Source organism: Leptonychotes weddellii, chromosome 8 (assembly GCF_054177405.1).
Source record: "Leptonychotes weddellii isolate Sample4059 chromosome 8, ASM5417740v2, whole genome shotgun sequence".
Taxonomy (NCBI): domain Eukaryota; kingdom Metazoa; phylum Chordata; class Mammalia; order Carnivora; family Phocidae; genus Leptonychotes; species Leptonychotes weddellii.
The window spans coordinates 70,496,070-70,518,121 of NC_138376.1; the positions used below are offsets into that span (position 1 = coordinate 70,496,070).

At 33.6% G+C, this 22,052-nt stretch overlaps 1 non-coding gene across 1 annotated transcript; it reads right to left on the reverse strand.

The window, feature by feature from the left end:
- Window positions 1–3,267: 3,267 nt before the first annotated feature.
- On the reverse strand, window positions 3,268–3,398 carry LOC115941590 (small nucleolar RNA SNORA63). Its single transcript, XR_004076326.2, has one exon. It is a non-coding gene; the product is annotated as a small nucleolar RNA SNORA63 (small nucleolar RNA).
- Between the last annotated feature and the right edge of the window lie 18,654 nt (window positions 3,399–22,052).

Here is a 22,052-nt window from a genome sequence, read left to right on the forward strand (position 1 = left end):
GCAGGCCTCCCATGGAGCAGAGAGCCCCATGCAGGGCTCCATCCCAGGACCCTGGGATCATGACCTGAGCTGAAGGCAGATGCTTAACGACTGAGCCACGTAGGCACCCCAAGAAATAAAATCTTTAAAAGAATATTTTACTGATTCATAAAACATTTTCTTAAAAATTTAATCTTAATCTCTAAACATTAAGTTTAAGATATTATATTATGAATTTCTGATATACTAATTGAACTCCATGTATGAGGAATACCATTCAACAGAAAGAGACAGTAAGTTAATTCAGAAGAGAACTGGATTTAAAGATAGACATACTTTCTCATAAATGTGGCTGAATCACTTTAAAATATTATATATCTTGCGGTCAGAAAATGTTTTACTTACCACACATTTTTCATGGCTGGTAGACTTAAACTAATGCATTGATTTAGGATGTCTGGGATGGGGAAAGGGAAGGAGAAACTAATAAATAGAAACTCTAAACTATCCATCAAGTTCTTTTGTACCCAAGTTTTTAAGAGCTAAAAATAATTTTTATATTGAAATATTGATATAATTAATTAAATATAAGGAAAGCATTATTTAGTGTCTTGTTAAGCAGACATTTTAAATGAAACTAACATTTAGTGGAGTCAATATGAGGTGTTCTGAAACTATTATTTTTGAATTTCAATGAGTACATTTATGATTATTAGTTGAATTGAATGGTCATTGGTGTTCCTCAGATATGCATTACCCTATCTCATAAATCCTATTACTATCACCATTTCAAATACTGATTAATTTTTCATATATATTATATATATGTATGTGTGTGCAAATACACATTTTATATATACAAAAAGTTGACCATTAAATTTGACCATTGATTTAAAAATTAAATGCTTAGTGTTTGTTTCTATTAATAGCATGCACACAGCAATTATTTATCATTGATAAAAACATTCACTCTTCTGGTATTTAGACTGTTATATATCAATTCTCTACCATTTCTGTAGACATTGTTGCTAATAAAGCCCAAGTCAATTTCTACCCAGAATTACCCAATTAGTTTATTTAGTTTATGAGAACAGACTACCTGCCAAGTACTAGCCAGCCATCTCTCACCCATGTGCCACTGGCAGAAAACTATCAGAAGAACTTATTTCAGAGGACTGCTACAAATCCTTCTCACCTGTCTTTCAGAAAATAATTAAAACTGCATTTTTTCCATATATTCATTGAATACCTTTATCTTTTTGTGTTTTTGCCACCTTCTTAGCTTTTTAAAAGTTTTTATTTAAGTTCTAGTTAACATACAGTGTAATATTAGTTTCAGGTGTACAATATAGTAATTGAACACTTCCATACAACACCCAATGCTCATCACAAGTGTACTCTTTAATCCCCATCACCTATTTCACCCATCCCCCCCCACCTCCCCTCTGGTAACCATCAGTTTGTTCTCTATAGTTTAGAATCTGTTTTTTGGTTTCTTTCTCTCTTTTTTTCCCTATGCTCATAAAACTGCATTTTTAAGGTGGGTGGGGAAATGGGCAAAATAGGTGAAGGGGATTAAGAGTACACTTATAGTGATGAGAACTGAGTAATGTACAGAACTGCTGAATCACTATATTGTACATCTGAAACTAATACAACACTGTATATTGATTATACTGGAACTTAAAAAAAACACTGCATTTTATACTTGTAGACTGTAGTATGCATGTGTGAAGTGGGGGGGGGGGGTGGAGAGGGAGAGGGAGAGAGGAATGGAGCAAATAGTATTGTTTTGTATAAAAAATGGCCGAAGGGCAGCATTATGGTAACTTCTATCATAGAGGAGTATCAAACCTGGTATCTAAAACATATTTATTTTTTTTAAATGGGCAATAAATAAATCAGTAATGACTTGGACAATTATTGAATGTAATTTGGTAAGAAATTCACCAAGGATAAAAAGACTTCAAGAGATTCTCTGCACCTAGAATAGGCAAAGTAGGATTGACCCGCCATCACAGATTAAAAGGATTTTTTTCCCCAATTCCATTAGTAATATAACTGGAACAGAGGGAAAAGTGTAGAAATATGAATTGGTTAACTTGACTACAGAAGAAAAAAAGCCATTATTGCTGGTTTGTAACTAAGATAACATAGCTGTTGAAAAATCCAAGTGTTTGCCAGTGTACAGGGGAATTTCACAGAAAACATATGCATACACTGTCAATTTCTTTTCTGCCACTGTCATAGTAAAAAAAGAAACAGTTTTTGCGATGAGAAAATCAAACTGTTCTAAAGAAGTTTTTTTTTTCTAACGCAGATAGAAAAAGAAAACCAAAAAAGTTCATTTAAAAATACTTACGCTAGCCCATGTCATTATTTTCTGAAATAAAGAAAACTTACAAATCTACATCTAAGTGAAGAGGAAAAAGGACAACTGTGATTCCTGACATAATGGAAATTAGCTTCTTCTGTCAAAACCTACCCTGGAAAAAGGAGAGAGGAGAGAATGGCACCCACAATATAGCAACATCAAAAGCTAGGAGACCCAGTGAGACAGAAGCTGATTTTGAAAAAGTTGTGTGGATTTTGGGTAGTTCTAGCCGAGACAGATTTAGGCCAGCCATGGTGGTGATAGAATGATGGGTAAGATAAAAAATTAGTTGGAGTTTGTTATTCATACCCATATTCCACCTTCCTTCCACCACCACCACCTTGGAACAGTCATCAGGTGCTCTTTTCTGCTGAAGTCAGTGGGTGGTATCAAAGCCCCACAGAAGTCCTTGGATGAGGTGTTGAAGGATATAGGTGAGACATGATTGATTTTTCTATGATTTTTTAAATGATTTTTCTAAGAACATTGCCTTTTCCCAATGCTCCTCCTTTTAGTGAAGTCCTAAAACTGACCTTGTGGAAATTATAGCAAATACATGGAATTAACAATGGTTTGATGGCACCTGGAGTTCTCTACCAAGGGCTCATCCTCCATGGCCTCCTTGAACTCACTTGAACCAGGTGCCAGCCTGTAATCCCTTAATACATACTTTATGTTTTTTTATTTTTATTTTTTTTAAAAGATTTTATTTATTTATTTGACAGAGAGAGACACAGCGAGAGAGGGAATACAAGCAGGGGGAGTGGGAGAGGGAGAAGCAGGCTCCCCGCGGAGCAGGGAGCCCGATGTGGGGCTCGATCCCAGAACCCTGGGATCATGACCTGAGCCGAAGGCAGACGCTTAATGACTGAGCCACCCAGGCGCCCCTCAAGTCAGTGTTTTACTTGGTAAACATTTCTGAGACCATGCATCCCTGGCTGCTAAGCACCATGGCGGACAGGGCTAGAAAGGTAACAGCTTTATTTTGAGCAGGGGGCAAAGACAAGGCAGCACTTTACAGCTACATTGTAACTAGATCCTGCATCTACTTTATGTTTTTTTAAAGATTTTATTTATTTATTCGACAGAGTGAGAGATTACAAGCAGGGGCAGCAGCAGAGGGAGAGGGAGAGGGAGGCTTCCCGCTGAGCAGGAAGCCTGATGAGGGGCTTGATCCCAGGACCCTGAGACCATGACCTGAGCCCAAGGCAGATTCCCAACCATCTGAGCCACCCAGGCATCACCCCCCCTTAATACATACTTTAAAGTAAAGTAGGTGATAGACTCAGGAAAATAAAGACTCATACAATAAGGAAACCTAAATATTTAAAGAAAACTGTTACCTTCAAAGGAAGAAAGACTAGGCATTCTACACCATCAGAAGCAGAAATAGTAGAACAGTCAGACCAAAAATTTAAGAAAAGTAAGTTATACTAGCAAATTCAATAAGAATGTGAAACCCTTAAAAGAGCCAGGGGGAAATATCAACTGATATATATATATATATATATATATGAGTTGATATAAATCAACAGATATATATATCAGTTGATATAAATATATATAATACTATATATAAGATATATAATATAATATAGATAAGAGAATATAAATTTATAATAAATTTAATATTAAAAATACAATAAAAACATGATAAATTGGAATAGTAGATAGAATTCAGCTGAGGATCAAGTTGTTTAGTCAATTATATTAAGGAACCCTCTCAGAAGTAAACAAAAAAAGAAGATACAAAATTTAAGAGCTATGGCAGATAAAAGTAGAAACACAACATTCAGATAAAATAAGTTGTCAAAAATGGATGGAGAGGAGTCATTTGAAGAAATGATAATAATTTCCTTGAATTAGGAAAGGATAGCCTAAACTGTGTATGGAGGAACAGAGTGCCAAGATCCACTAACAACAAAAAAGAATAAGGAAGTACTTAACTTATACATTGCTGTAAAATATTATAATTAAAATGGCTTGGCTATCACCCAGCCACCCCATCACTGGGGAGGGTATGTGCTATGGTGAGCACTGTGAATTGTGTAAGACCGTTGAATTACAGACCTGTACCTCTGAAACAAATAATACATTATATGTTAAAAAAAAAAAAAAGAAGATAGCAGGAAGGGAAGAATGAAAGGGGGGAAAATCAGAGGGGGAGATGAACCGTGAGAGACTATGGACTCTGAGAAACAAACTGAGGGTTCTAGAGGGGAGGGGGTAGGGGGATGGGTTCGCCTGGTGATGGGTATTAAAGAGGGCACATACTGCATGGAGCACTGGGTGTTATACGCAAACAATGAATCATGGAACACTACATCAAAAACTAATGATGTACTGTATGGTGACTAACATAACAGAATAAAAAAAATGGCTTGGTATTGGTGAAAGGATAGACTAAATTGATCTGTGGAGCCCAAAGAGAGCTTAGACTCATATTAACTTAAAACCTTGAGAAATGATACAAATGAAATGAAAAAGTCACTGGAAAATTAAGGAATAATTCAATAAATGGCGTTGGAAAGAAACATCCCTAACTCATACACAAAAATAAACTCTGGATTAAGAACTTAAGTGTGAAAAGGAAAAAAATTAAACTTTTAGAAAAAAATACAGTGTATCTTTCTGATTTGGGGAAAGATAAAAGATTTTAATAACTACAAAATAGTCATAAAGGAAAACAATAGTAAATATAGCATTAAAAATAAAATTAATTCATCAAAAGACATTTAAAGAAAGTGAAAGATATGCTATAAAATATATCTGTGTCACATAGTCACAAAGAACTTGTATCAAGAATATATATGTAATTTTAAAAACTTTACATTAATTAAAAAAAAGACCAATGAAAAAAGAGGTATTAAATCATGAATGGGTATATTATACAATATTTATCACAGGCTTATTAAGAGATGTTAAATCTTACTATTAGCCAAAGAAAAGTGAATTAAAACATAAATGAGATACCAGTTTGGAAATATTTGAGTGGCACAATGCTAAAAGACTGACCATATCAAAGGACTGACCATACAAAAGATCTGAGGGTCTTTGCATAATCTGTATTGCTAAAACATTGCCAGTGAGAGTTTTTAGCCACTTTCTAAAACAATTTGGCAATATTTTATAAAATTAAGAATCATAAAGGAGCAACTCAGGTCATGTATACAAAAAAAACATGAGTAAGAATTTTTATAGAAATGATCTTTGCATTACCAGCAAAACTGGAAGAAACTGAAATACTCATTGACCAAAAATGGATAAAAAATAAAGTATACTTATTCCATAATAGATTACATAGCAATAAAAATAAATGAATAGCAGGCATATTCAATAATGATTAATCTTATTAACATCATACTTGTGTTGGAAGAGAGCTCTTAGTAGAAAATATATGCTATATTGTTTTCTATGGATTGAAAGCAAGTAAAAATTAACTATATATTGTTTAGGCATTAATTATATACGTAAAAATGAGAAAATGATAATATAAAAATAATAGCTATTCTGAAGGGAAGACTTGGAGATGATATGGGGACATTTACATAATTAGATATAAGTAATAGAGAGTGTGCTAGTTTTGAGGTTGGATGGTATATATGTTCATAGTGATTTAATATATTATAAAGTGTATGAATGAAAAAACATAAAACAGATTATGAAAATGGACTATGGATGGACACACAAAAATGTGTTGTGAACAAAGAATTGATGAATTCAATTCTATGTATCTAATTTTCCATTAAGGAAAAATGCACATAAAGGGACATAAAATAAACTAATTTGTGTCCTCAAATTCTTATATTTTTTGCTATTAAAAGTAAACTCATTTCTTTCAATCTAAAAACCAAACCATTTTTTCACTCATTAAATCTCATCTTGGAATTCCTACACAAATTATTTTTAAAAATATTTAAGTGGTTATAATGGTCTATCTGAAGAAAGTACAAAATATATCTAAAAGATTAAAAAATCAAAATGAATAGAAAATATAAGAAAACAGTAGATATATTATACTTTTAAGTTTAGAGACAATTGTAGTTGTCAGCTTCAAACAGACCATATACCACTGATTTTATCATTACAGTATTTATGTATCTTCTATGATCTGTATTTTTTTCCCTAAAACATTATTTGACAAGTAACTGATTATAGTAGGCAAAGTTCACTTTTTCCCTTTTTTATTGAGATGTAATTCACAAGCTATAAAATTCATCCTTTTAGTGTATAGTTCAGTGGTTTTTAGTATATTAACAAAGTTGTACAATCAGTATCATTATCTAATTCCAGAAGATTTTCATACCATACTCATGAGCAACACTGCTCATTCCCCACTATGGCAACCTTGGCAACCACTATGGTCTCTGGATTTGCCAATTCTGGTATTTCCTGTCACCGAAATCATGTAATATGGGGCCTCTTGTATCTGGCTTCTTTCACTTAATATGTTTTCAGATTTCCTCTGTTTTGTACCATGAATCAATATTTCAATCTTTTTTATTTTTTAATTTTCTTTAAATTTTAGTAAATTAACATACAGAGCAATATTGGTTTCAAGACTAGAATTCAGTGATTCATCACTTACATACAACATCCAGTGCTCATCACAAGTGCCCTCTTTAATACCCATCACCCATCTAGCCTATCACCCACCCACTTCTCTTCATCAACCTTCAGTTTTTTCTCTATCCTTAAGAGTCTCTTATGGGGGTGCCTGGTGGTTTAGTTGGTTAAGAGGCCGACTTTTGATTTCAGCTCAGCTCATGATCTCAGGGTCATGAGAGTGAGCCCCGCATCAGGCTCGGCACTGAGTGTGGAGCGGCTTACAATTCTTTCTCGCCCTCTCCCCCCACCCCAAATGTGCTCCTGTTCTCTCTCCAAAAAAAAAAAAAAAAAAGTCTCTTATGGGTTGTTTCTCTCTCTCCCTTCCCCTCCTTCCCATATGTTCATCTGTTTTCTTTCTTAAATTCTACATATGAGTGAGATCAATATGGTATTTGTCTTTCTCTGATTTATTTCCCTTAGCATAATACACTCTGTCATTCTTATGTTATGGCTGAATAATATTCCATTATATGGATATACCATATTTTGTTTATCCATTCATCTGCTGATGGATATGTGGGTTGTTACTGGAGTTTGGATTTTAGGAATTTATGCTGCTCTAAACATTTGTGTATAAGTTATTGTGTGGACAAATGTTGTCAATTCTCTTGAGTATATGCCTAAGAGTTGAATACTGGGTCACTTGGTAACTCTATGTTCAATTTTTAAGGAAATGCCCAACAGTTTTCCAAAGCGACTGCTTCATTTGCCATCCCACCAGCAATGTATGAATTTTCTAATTTTTCCACATCCTCCTTAACACCAGTTATTGTCTTTTTTATTATAGCCAGTCTAATGGGCATGGAATTTTTATCTTACTGTGGTTTTAATTTGCAATTCTCTACTGGCTAAACAAGTTGAGCATCTTTTCACATATTTATTAGACATTTATGTATCTTTTTTTGGAGAAATGTCTATTCAAATCCTTTGCCCATTTTTAATTGGTTGATTTTGTTTTTATTGTTGCAGTATATACAGAAATATATATTCTGGATACAAAGCCCTGATTGGAAAATATTTCCTCCTATTTTGAGCTGTCTTTTCACTCTCTTGATAGCGTTCTCTGAAGCAAATAATAATAATAATAATAACAATAATAATTTTGATGAAGTCCAATTTATCTATTTTTGCTTTGGTTGGTTATACTTTAGTATCCAAGGTCTATGGCTTCTTCTGAGTTTTGACATCTCTGACATCTAGATATTTGATCTAGTTTGAGTTCATTTTTCATATGGTGTGAGATCAAGTCCATCTTCATTTTTTGCGCGTAGATATCCAGTTTTTTTGACACCAAAATAGTCTTTTAAAAGACTATTTTAAGGCAGTTGGGATTTTGATTAGGTTTGTGTTGAATCTATATAGATTAATTTGGGAGATATTACACAAAGGATATCTTTCCACTCACTTAGATCTAAATTTATTTCAGTGATGCGGTTTTCAGTGTACATGTCTTATACTTGTTTTGTTGACTTTATTCCTAAGCATTTCATTCCATTTCATGCTATTGTGGGAACAGTCTTCATAATTTCATTTTTGTATTGTTAATTTCTAGTGTATACAAATACTTTTTTTTGTATATTGATCTAGTATCCTGCAACCTTTATTAGCTCTAATAGTTTTTTTGTGAAGTCCTTAAGATTTTCTGTACATTGAAGATCATGGAATTTGCAAACAGGGATACATTATGCCTTTTATTACTTTTTCTTAATTACCCTGGCTAGAATTTCAAGTAAAATGTTTAATATTAGTGGTGAGAGGGGACAGCCTTGTCCCCCTAATCTTAGTCAAAAAGCCTTCCATTTTTCACTATTAAGTTAGTTGTGGTTTGTTTGCAGATGCCCTTTATAAGTTAAGTTCCTTTGTGTTTTTAGTTTATGTAATATTTTTTATTAAGAAGGGGTATTGAATTTTGTTAAATATTTTTTTTGCACTTATTGATCATGTGGTTATTCTTTATTCTGTTAATAAGTGTATACCATTGATTGATTTCTGTATTTTGAGACAGACCTTCCATTCCTGGTATATATATCCAGTTTGTTCCTGGTGTATACCCCTTTCTATATTTTGCTGGATTGAGTTTGCTAGTTTTTATTGAGAATTTCTACTTCTACACTCATAAGTGATATTGGTTTGTAGCTTTCTTTTCTTGTGATATCATTGTCTGGTTTTGTCACCAGGTTAATAAAGGCCTCAGAATGAATTTGTAAGTGTTTCCTCTTCTATATTTTGGCAGAGTTTGGGAAGAAGTGATGCTAATTCTTCTCATATATTTGGTAGATTTCATCAATAAAGTCATCTAGTTTTGGTGTTTTCTTTGTGGAAAATTGTTTTGATTACTAATTTCTTCAGCCTGTTATAAGTCTAATCAGATTTTCTATTTCTTGAGTCAGTTTCATTAGTTTATGTATTTCTAGAAGCTTGTCCATTTCATTTATTAAATTTAATTTGTTGTCATACAACTGTTCATAGCATTCCCTTAAAACACCTTTTATTTCCGTAAGTTTGGTAGTGATTTCTTCTGTTTCATTCCCAATTCTAATAAATTGAATCATCTTGTACCTCCTTTGGTCAGTCTACATAATAATTTATCAATTTTGTTGCTCTTTTTAAAGAAACAACTTTTGCTTTTGTTGATTTTTTCTATGGCTTTACTAGTCTCTATTTAATTTATTTTCACTATTTTGGTTATTTTTTCCCCCCCAGTAAGTCTTATGCCTTTTCATTCCTTTATTCTTCCAGTACGAATTGCTTTTGTATTGAATAGATATTTTCTACAGTTTCTGTCAAATTCCCTTATTGTTTCTTTTTTAGTAATTTTATTAGGGATTACCAGTGGATGGCAATATTTTAACTTTTAACTATATGCAGTAATACTACCCTAAATACAACAGTATACAAAACTTTGCTATTATATAGCTCTTTCACTTACCCATTGTATTGTCTTCTCATACAAATTATATCTTAAATCATTTTATGCTCATCAACACAAATAATTGTTTATTCAGTTGTCTTTTAAATAGGATAGGAGACAAAAAGTTTCAAATAAAAATTACATTTATATTTATATGTATAAAATACATATTGTATTGTATGCATATTAATATGTATAAAATACAATTATATATTGTTATTTTAATCTATGTAATTACCAGTGCTCTTTATTTCTTCCTGTGGAAGTTACTTTCTAATGTTATTCCCTTTCAGCCTAAAGGATGTTTTTCATATTTCTTGTAGGGCATGTCTGGTGATGACTCTGTTTTTGGTTATCTGGGAATATCTGATTCCTCCTTCACTTTTTAAAAAGATTTAATTATTTGAGAGGGGGGAGAAAGAGAGAGAGAGAGCACGAGCAGAGGGAGGGGAAGAGGGGGAGGGAGAGCAGACTCCCTGCTGAGCATGGAGCCCAACACAGGGTTGGATCCTAAGACCTTGAGATCATGACCTGAGCCCAAATTGAAATCATGTCTGACGCTCAACTGACTGAGCCACCCAGGCACCCTGATTCCTCCTTCATTTTTGAAGGATAGTTTTACTGATACAGAATTCTTAGTTGACAATCTTTTCCTTTCACCACTTTTTGTTTTGTTTTGTTTGCTTGTTTTTTTCTTTTAGCAATTTGAATATGTCATCCTACTGCTTTCAGGCCTCCATGGTTCTGATGAGAAGAAAGTAGCTCAATCTTGAGTATTCCCTCCACTAGATGAAAGCTTTCTTCTTGCTGCTTTTAAAATATTCTTTGTCTTTCAACTGTTTGCTAATGATTGTCTAGTGTGAATCTTTTAAAATTTTTTTTTAAAGATTTTATTTATTTATTTGACAGAGAGAGACACAGTGAGAGAGGGAACACAAGCAGGGGGAGTAGGAGAGGGAGAAGCAGGCCTCCTGCAGAGCAGGGAGCCCGATGCGGGGCTCGAACCCAGGACTCTGGGATCATGACGTGAGTCGAAGGCAGATGCTTAATGACTGAGCCACCCAGGTGCCCCGAATCTTTTTTAATTTATTCTAATTGGAGTTTATTTTCCTTATTGGCTATTTAGACTAGTGTGTTCTGTTGAATTTGTCAAGTTTTCAGCCTTCATTTCTTCAAATATTTTTTCTGCTCTTTTCTCAGTCTCTTCTCATTCTGGGAATCCAGTTATGTACTTTTGGTATGCTTGATGATGTCCCATGAATGTCTGAGACTGTTGACTTATTCTTTATTCTTTTCCCCAACATTTCCCTGAACCATAAAATCTCAATTTACCTATCTTCAAGTTCGCTGAATTTCTTTATTTTGCCAGCTCAAATCTGCTGTTCAGACTCTCCAGTAAATTTTTCATTTAAATTATTATACTTTCACCTCCAGTATTTCTATTTGGTATATATATATATATTTCTATATTCTTTATGTGATGAGTGAGACATTATTCTCATACTTTCCTTTCATGGCTTCCTGTGTTTCTTTGAACATATTTAAAATAACTGGCTTAAAGTTTTATCTGGGCTTCTTCAAAAAACAGTGTCTATCAACTGCCTTTTTTCCTTTAAAGGAAACTTTTTTTTTTGTAATTTATACTTTTTTGGTGAAAAAAAAAAGGATATTTTAAGTTATACAGCATGACAACTCTGGAAATCTGGTTCTCCCTCCATCCTCCTTGGTTTGTTGTTGTTTGCTTATTTATTGACTATTCTCAACTGAGTCTGTATGAATATTTTGTGTGTTTGTGGCCACTGAAGTCTCTGCTTGATTAACTAAGTAGTCAGCTGATGACTGGACAGAGATTTCTTTAGATGCCTGGAATTAATAAGTCTCCTAGTCTCTACCAAGAGGCTCTGTGTGCATATTGAATCATGCTTCCAACACTCAGCCAGGTAGTTTACAACTACACCTTAGTCTTTACATCTTCTTGAGCAGAGCCTCAAAGTTAGCCAGAGTTGAGACTTTAGAGGCTGTTATATTTTTCCTGAGAATGCATAACACTCTTGGCATGTGCACCCTACATATGTATATGGCCTTCTAGATTACTCAGAATATGTTGGAACTTTTAAAGTCCCCTATGGATATCTCATTTCCCAGCTTTTTCTTTTAAGTTTTTTGGTTGGCTTATTGTTTTCCCCAACTACTATCCACTGCTTTGGGCAATTCAACAGTTGTTCAAAAATTCAACAATTGCCTCTGATTGTTTTTGACAAATGTCCCGCAAGACTGCTTGGACTGAGCAAGCTCAGAGTCAGATCCAATAAATATTGCCTTTTAAATGGGGTCTCCCTGAGAACCACAGGTAAGTCAAATAATGACAATTCCCTGAGAGTGGGGCTTTGAAGGTACTCTAATCCCATGCTGCCTCTTTCCATTTCTGACAGATTGTGATTTTCACTGTCATTGTGGTTGTAGATTTCAAAGGCTACTGAAAGCTGAGAAGAGGAGGATTGGATTAAATTATGTTAAAATGCCATAAACCATGTTAAAAATGTGGGGTACCTGGGTGGCTCAGTTGGTTAACTGTCGGACTCTTGATTTTGGCTCAGGTCATGATTTCAGGGTCTCGGGGCCCTGAGATTGAGACCAGTGTCAGGCTTTGTGTTCAGTGTGGAGTCTGCTTGTCCCTCTCCCTCCCTCTACTTGTGCGCTCTCTCTCTCTAAAAGAAAAATAAAATCTAAAAAAAAAAGCCATAAAGCTCTTTTTTCTTAATGAGATTCAGCTTTTTTTTTTTTTTTCTGGAATAAACATTCCCTTGATTGGTGAAAGTCTGGTTAATTCGAAGAGTTCTAAAAGATTAATTCTGACCATTTTTGCCAGTGTTCTTATTACTTTTACAATAGAAATTCCAAGAGAACTCACTCTGCCATTTTCACTCATGTCATTATGACAGTTTTCTTTTTTTTAATTTTTTTTAAGATTTTATTTATTTATTTGAGACAGAGAGAATGAGAGAGAGAGAGCACATGAGAGGGGGGACGGTCAGAGGGAGAAGCAGACTCCCTGCCGAGCAGGGAGCCCGATGCGGGACTCGATCCAGGGACTCCAGGATCACGACCTGAGCCGAAGGCAGTCGCTTAGCCAACTGAGCCACCCAGGCGCCCATGACAGCTATTTCTTAAGAAACAACACAATGCATTGGACTGACCCCACTGAATTATTTATATTTTTGTTTGTATAAAATGAAATCTTAAATTGATTTTTTTAAACCATAAATTAAAGGACTATAATAACAGATGTAACATTTACAATGGTTAAAATCATTGGTTAATCAATTCTCTTATGTGGGATAAAAACTATTAACCTATCAGAAAATGTTTATCTCACCAGTTTTGAGTTACAATTCAATCTAATAACACACCAATAAAAATAGTCTTTCAATATAATTTTATTCTTTTTCCTCCTGAACAAAGTTAATTATGATTTTTGAAGATGCAGACATCAATTCCTTAACAAAAAGGTAATTCTAAATCTAATATATTAAAAGAAATCTTAAAGTAGTTAATAACATACATTGATCAATCCAGCAGTATTATGTGGTTAAACTACATTAAAATCCGTATTTTTTTCTTTATATAACATTGAAGGGGGGGGTGACTGGCTGCCTTAGTCAGAAGAACATGTGACTCTTGGTCTCAGGGTTATGAGTTTGAGCCCCACATTGGGTGTGGAGACTACTAAAAAAATAAACTTAAAAAAAAATTGAAGGTGAGCACTGTGAATTCTGTAAGACTGTTGAATCACAGACCTGTACCCCTGAAACAAATAATAAATTATATGTTTAAAAAAAAAAAAAGAAGAGGATAGCAGGAAGGGAAAAATGAAGGCAGGGAAATTGAAGGGGGAGACAAACCATGAGAGACTATGGACTCTGAGAAACAAACTGAGGGTTCTAGAGGGGAGAGCGTGGGGGGATGGGTTAGCCTGGTGATGGGTATTAAAGAGGGCACATACTGTATGGAACACTGGGTGTTACACGCAAACAATGAATCATGGAACACTAGATCAAAAACTAATAATGCAATGTATGGTGATTAACATAACATAATAAAAAAATTGAAGGAAGGGTTTTTGGGTATATTTCAATTTATATGTCAGGTTTATTTTACATTACAATAAACAAAAATAAACTCTGAATGCCTACAAATAATAAAATACATACATATATGCTTATGTATATATGTGTGTATATGTATTTATATGTTTTGCATATATAATATATAAGCTTTGGGAAATTCCATCTTCTTTTTTAGAACTAAACCAGGGATCCACTAACAAATGATTTTGAAAAGGCAAATAATCTATGAGGATTTTTGTCAAAGATAAAGCAGATATTATTCTTTGGTAGTGGAAAACATAAATTTGCAAGGCAATATCTATGACAATTTGAGAATGGGAGTTGATAAATTTTACAGTTTTCTTTCTTTTCCTTTTAGGTCTATTTCTTTTTCATATTTATCTTGCAGCCTCACTTGAAGAACAAACAAACACTGCTAACCTAGTATCCCTTAACAAGCAATGAGAAACACTAGAGTCTAAAGAAATTTAAAGGACTGACCAAAATTTAGGAGTTAATATGTAACGTTAACCCATTTGTTTGTTTGATGTCAGTTTACAAAAGATTTAAAATAAACCATGATAGCACTCATTTCTGACTAATTGTTTTCTGCAGAAAGTATCCTGGCTGATGGTCAAATTCACATTTAAAAAAAAGAAAAAGAAATTCATGGAGAGTAAATAGGCTGCATGGCAGCATAGGTGGATCTTTATATGACTTTAACAACCATATGAATGGAATCCACTAAAGATTTTTAGATGTCTTTCACTGCTCTCCAACTTCAAACCCATCTGATACCTCTCAATAATAAATTCTTGTCTTTTTGATACTTTTCACTATGACTTCAGGTGAGTGTGGTCATCTAGAAAGAGGATTCTTGATACTGTGTAAATATTTACCTTAAAAAAGATGGGAATGGGTTTATAGGAGAGGAAAGGAAGGAAGCAGATATGAAGACACATTAGGATAACATATTCCTATTTTCCGCTCTCAAAATTGAAATATACTTACAGAAAATAGATTGCCAGGTTCAAGAAAGGAATTCAATATATTAACTAAAATATTAAACATGTGATTAGTAAATACTTACCCCAGTAATTTAGCTAAGGCCTAAGACATGCCATTTCTTTCATATCCCACACAGAAATCTAATATTACTTACTGATCAGCTTCCAAAAATAGGTACCTCTTCAAATCAATAATTTTACCTCTGGTATGGTAGAAAAAAATAATTACAGTGTCAATTGTTTAAGCTCCCTAGTATCACCAAAAGTTTTCTTTCCTTTTCTTTCTTTTTTCTTTGTATAATGTGAGGGGTGTTTTATACCCAACGAGCAGAAAGTATCTGATTTAAAATTTAGGCAATAATAGAAGAAAATATTTCATGTGTATCTAGGTGTTCTGTGGATGACAATAGGAAACTCATAGAATGGAGAATGTGTGGGATAGAAGGAACTTTTCATAAATCAGAAAACTAATGGAAGGAATTTAATATGGAGCTGAAATATTCCAACGTCATCACTGGGGAGGTTGATGCAAATTTCTGTGGTCAGTCCCTTCACATATATATAAACACACACACAGATATAGAAGAACAAAAAATAAAATTTCTACATGTTCCTCTACTCTATAGAAATTGGAAGGAAGGGAGGAAGGAGAAAGGGAAGTATTGACAAAAGGAAGGGAAAAAAGCATGAAGATCAGCACACTGAATATTGACAGTGAGGCTCTAAATACTTAGGTTTCAGCTGTGTCTATATGCATGAATCTAACACTATTATAAATATTAACAAAACTATACTACCACAAAGCACTTTCTGATCACTGATATAGTTATAAATGTTAGAATTATAGAGTACCTTAGATGTCATCTATGAAGTTTCCTCCTGCTGCCAAACAGAAAATTCCAAGAAGCTAATTTTTTCGAGATCCTAGATTTATTTAATACCAAGGATCCAAGTCTCACAATTCTCAAGCCAATGTTCTTCATTACATCAGTTTATTCAGGCACCGCCAAAATGTTTGTAGAGATAAATGAAATACAAATGACATTCATGAAGGAAGACAGTCATCAACAAGAATGAGTTTATGTATGTTTATTCTGTTCTTTATAAGAAGAAATGGAAACTCATTGAGTTGTGGCCACTGATGAAGGTCTGTGGCAGAGGTCTGATTTAGCCAGTCCCACGGCTCTGGCCATTACAAATTGCTTTTTCACCCAATGATACACCTTTTAATGCTTTTTATTAGATTCAAGTATTTCCTGTGTCTGTGGCTACTTTAAACTCACTGTTGCTCCTATGTTATTATTTATTCAATTATTGTGCTACTGGTGTCATGCATAAAATTGACCCAGACCACTAGGAACAGGTAGAAAGCATACATTTTGGTGATAGAGTTGTCTCTTAATACAAGTATTTACATAAACAATAAGTTTTTTTAGAATTTTGAGATTCTAGAGAATATTTTGTTTTTATCAAAATGGTATTGGACAATTTGCTTTTTGTATAAAATATTAACAGTGTTCTTAAAATCCTAACATTTATTTTCTTATCTCCTGTTGAATTCAATAGCTTTCTTATTTTAAAATTAATCCAGGAAGGTCCATCCTTTTCTGATTTTTTATCTCTATGCTATGGTTTTAATGTTATGTTAGCTAAAAATCAGGAGCCTTATTAATGGGCAATAGACTGTCAGATATTTTTATGTACATTATACCTCTGGAAGACAGATACAAAATTATATAATCAGGCTTATTAATATTTATGATATGGGAAAAATAAACACTCAAACCAGAAATCTACCTTCAGTTTTATGCGGTCCAACTCTCATTATGATGAAACATGCTAACAGAGTTTAATAAATGCCACATGGTCTAAATTGAATAAATGTTTATAGGAATATATATGGAACAGTAAACAGAGTTCTTATGTATAAAAATTCAATTCTGTCGACAAAACCGAAAGACAACCGACAGAATGGGAGAAGATATTTGCAAATGACATATCAGATAAAGGGATAGTATCCAAAATCTATAAAGAACTTATGAAACTCAACACAAAAAGAACAATCCAATCAAGAATTGGGCAGAAGACACGAACAGACATTTATTCAAAGAAGACATACAAATGGCCAACAGACACATGAAAAAATGTTCAGCATAACTCAGCATCAGGAAATACAAACCAAAACCACAATGAAATACCACCTCACACTAGTCAGAATGGCTAAAATTAACGTCAGGAAATGACTGATGTTGGCAAGGATGCAGAGAACCCTCTCACACTGTTGGTGGGAATGCAAGCTGGTGCAGTCATTCTGGAAAACAGTATGGAGGTTCCTCAAAAAGCTGAAAATAGAGCTACCTTATGACCCAGAAATTGCAAAACTGGGCATTTACCCCAAAGATACAAATGTAGTAATCCAAAGGGACACCTGCACCCAAATATTTATAGCAGCAATGTCCACAATAGCCAAACTCTGGAAAGAGCCCAGATGTCCATCCACAGATGAATGGATAAGGAAGAGGTACATACATACAATGGGATATTACTCAGCCACCAAAAAAAAAGAAAAGAAATTTTGCCATTTACAACGACGTGGATGAAACTAGAGGGTATTATGCTAAGCAAAATAAGTCCATCAGAGAAAGCCAAGTATCATATGATCTGGCTGATATGTGGAATTTAAGAAACAAAACAGAAGATCATAGGGGAAGATAGGGAAAAATAAAACAAGATAAAATCAGAGAGGGAGATAATTCATAAGAGACTCTTAATCATAGGAAACAAATTGAGGGTTGCTGGAGGGGAAGGTAGTGGGGGGATGGGGTAACTGGGTGATGTACATTAAGGAGGGCATGTGATGTAATGAGCACTGGGTATTATATAAGACTGATGAATCACTGAACTCTACCTCTGAAACTAATAATAACACTATATGTTAATTAATTGAATTTAAATAAAAATATTATCAAATTCTAAAAAAATTAAAAAGTAAAAAATTTAAATTAAAAAAATAAAAATTCAAATCAGATTGCTCTGCAAATGTCAAACTCTGATAAAAATTAGTCCTTTCCATTCATAAATACTGGTTTTGATATTCCACAAACATTCCCATCTTTGATTTAAAAATTAGCTTTGAAATTTACCTATTCCATTATTTCAATCTGTTCATTTTCTCACCAAGTGTAATATTTCAAAAAGGTAAATATCTTAAGTATTACTTTGACATTTATTTTGAGGACAGCCCTTTTCTTTTTTTTTTTAAGATTTTATTTATTTATTTGACACAGAGAGAGATAGAAGAGAGAGAGAGAGAACACACAGCTGGGGGAGCTGGAGAGGGAGAAGCAGGGTCCCCACGGAGCAGAGAAACCAATGCAGGGCTTGATCTCAGGACCCTGGGATCATGACCTGAGCTGAAGATAGATGCTTAACCGACTGAGCCACCAAGGCACCCTGAGGATGGCCTTTTTCTTAATATAATAACCACCAAAATATATATTTAAGAAAAAAGGTAAAAAAAATTATCTCTTTTGTTCCAAATTAAATAATGGAAGACCTGTAAAGAAATGTTTTTCATGTCATCTTTTCTGCCAAAACCTCAAAATGATTTTTAGTGAAAATATACATGTAAAAATGTATACATAGTTTTTGTTTGCTTTATTTATATATAGAATTTTTCTGATTCTTCTCTATACTTCTGAATTGTTATATATTGCATTCTGCCTTTCAAAAAATAGCTCTATCCATAGGCTGGATTTTTTTTAATTTTTTTCAAAATGGCAAGAAGAAAGTTTGAGTGGATAAAAATTTGAAATAGAATTATTTTAAAACAACAAGATAAAATGAATTAAATGAAATGAAACCTTTTTTTTTTTTTCATTTCCCCCCAGCTTCTTGAGGAGGAAGAGGAAGATCCTGGTTTAGTATCATTTTTCTTTTTCTTTTTTTTCCTTCCTCAGCATATAGCACAGTGCTTGGCACATCATGAAGCTCAATAAATATTTGTTCAATGAATGAATGTGTGAGTAAAAAAAAAAATCGCATATGCAATTAACTATACTCCAAGTTATTTCTTATATGTGCCAGTACCCATTCTTGTTTCAATTTTTATGGAAAAGTGACTACTGGAAACCCTCTTTAGAAATTTTACCCAGAATGACTCACATCTGACTCAAATCAGAAGAACAATCAATTTGGCGCCATCATAAGAGCTCTCAGATGTTAAAGGTGACAAAATGGGCAGAACTCCTCCTAACAGATTATAGATACCATGTGTGACAGAATTAAGTGGGAAAATGTTCGTAGAAATGCTGAAGTGGAAGGCATGTCATGCCCATGTGGCTTGGCTGCAGGATACAATGCATTCACTGACATGATGGCAAAGTTGGGTGGCATATCACGTATGGCATATGGCAGGCTTCTGCTTCAGCAAATGCATACCACATGCCAAAAAGTGGTGTAGTTTCTACTGATTATTCTGTTCCTTTTTCTTTCAAGTGTTCAAAATTAATATTAAGTTTTTTTAGAAACCCAAAAAGGAACACAAGAAGTCCAAACATACTTTAACTCATTCCACAGTGGATTTCCATATTAATTATTTGTCCACCTTAAAAATTGCATATGTACACATTATTCCTTAAAATATAAACTAAGAATGATGCTGAAAGAAAAAAAACCTCATATTTAGTCAAAACAGAAAGAATCACTTTCAAAAATGTAAGTGTACATATGGATACTAATGCATATGCTTTCATATTTTACTTCTTTATATTCGTGTTCACTTATTTAGACCTTCATTGGGTGCTGATTCCTTCACTGATTCCTTCTTTCAAGGAGCTTGCAGTCTAGATAGGGAAAAAAGGTAAACAAACAAAAAACCTAAGGTACAAAGTGGTAAGTACAGTAGGAATGGAAATGAGGTTGGGGGTAGTCCTGAGAAGAATAAAAAATAATTAATTGGAAAGTATCCCAGAGTAGATGAATCTTGTGATTGGTCTCTAAAGAAATGATGGATTAACCATTTAAGAAGGGAAAAAATAATACTATGAGCAAAATAAGGAACACTTGCAAATGCAAAGAAGCATAAATTAATATATTGGTTTTCAGGTGCTGCAGGTGACTTAGTATAGAGAGAGCATAGTGTAGAGAAATATGGCAATATGTCAAGAAGGCAGTGGCCAGAAACTTCTCTATGTTATGTTAAGGTTAGATTTTATTCTAAAGGGGATACAAAACCACAAAAGGGTTTTACGTGGAGACTGATGATCAGATACATATATTAAAAACATCAATCTGCAGGAATTGCAAGAATGGGAAGAATGGGTAAGAAAATTATGATATTGAAGGCTGCTGCAGTAGTCTAAATGGTAACAACCAGGGCCTCATTAAGGTGTTACCAATGCAGATGGGAAAGGGAGGGCTGCTCTTAGAGTCATGTTGACAATAGAACTGGCAGGACACAGTGACCAAGTGAAAGCCCCTGGGCAAGGGACAGAAGTAGTTTAGGATGACTCCAAGAGTTCTTGCTCAGTGAACTGGTTAAAGTAGAAAAAAAGAGGATGTGAGAAAGATGTATTAAATAGCTATAAATGCAGTTTTGGAAATTTTGAATTTGGTTTGGCAATGGATTTATCTAATTGGAACTCTCTAGTAAAGAGGTCAATGTGTGGACCTTTAGGGGAAGACTTAGACTGGAGATAAACACTTTGGTCTTGAACAGAATGTGCTTTCTATTTTGGAGGATGTTATGTGTTATATGTGTCCAACGGATCACCATTTTGGATTTATATGAAGGAAAATATTTATATTTTCTTTGCCAGTATTTTGTTTAGGAGTCTACACCTATGTTCTAGACTAAGATTATTTTTTTAGTTTCTCTCTCTTTCTTTAGTATTATCAATATTTAATGTTATTATTAAAATTATGTTTACCTCATAAAGATTGCGAAACTATTCTTTTTTTCCTGTCTCCACAAGGGTTATGTTAAAATTGGATTATTTATTCTTTGGATGTTACCATCTCAGTCAGATGTTTTCTTTGTGGGGAGGTATTTAACACATTCAACTCTTCTGATGATTTTAAGATTTCTCAGGTTATAAACATACATATACAGTTGTATATATAGTTATAGGTAATATATATGTAGTTTTATATGTGTGTGTGTATATATATGTTATGTACATATAGTTTTCAATTTTAATGTTCCTTTTAAATAAGTTTAGCTCATCTAAGTGCTCGAATACACTGTGTGTAATTGCTGAAAATACGCTTTTTTAATCTTTTTGATCTCTGAAACATCTGTAGTTAATTCTCTTTTCATCCTTCACGTTGTTTATTTCAATTTAGGTCAATGATATAACTTATTAGCCAAATCACGGTACTTTTGAGAATTAAAGGAGATGCTATTACTTATACCATAATAATAGGTATAACCTTGGAGTATCATGATATGGGACATATGGACGCCAGGGGAATATCTAGTTAGCTTCATATTCTTAGCATTTGGCAGCAACATTTCTTTCTATTTTTTTTACATTACTTTCACTTAGCCATCCTGTGATTATGGTGACACCCCAAACATGTTTTAATAATAAAAAAAATAGACGTATCTTTTAAAATTAAACAATGCAATAAGAGGATACTGCTATTTATATTTTATCAATGGCCAGTGCTAAATAGTAATTGCTTAATGAGATTATATGTAACTTCTATGGGATAATAAAAGAGTGAAATGTGTATTACAACTAATGAGAAATGCATAGGTATATAGCATTTATTGAGGATTTACTATGTGTACAGCTCATGCAATCCTCATTAAAATCTGCATGTCCAATATTATCTCCACTAGGAAGATGGAAAATCTGAGGCGTACTTTGTTCAAAGTCACATGACTGAGAAGTGGTAGAACTATAGTACAACTTGGGCTCGTAAATTTGTCCATCTCTTAGTCAACATTTAGCATATTGAAAATTCCCAATAATAAGTAATCACTATATACTCAAAAACTTTTCAAAATATACTTAACTATGAATATTATCTTTTTAATATAAAAGAAGTGGCTTTGGTTA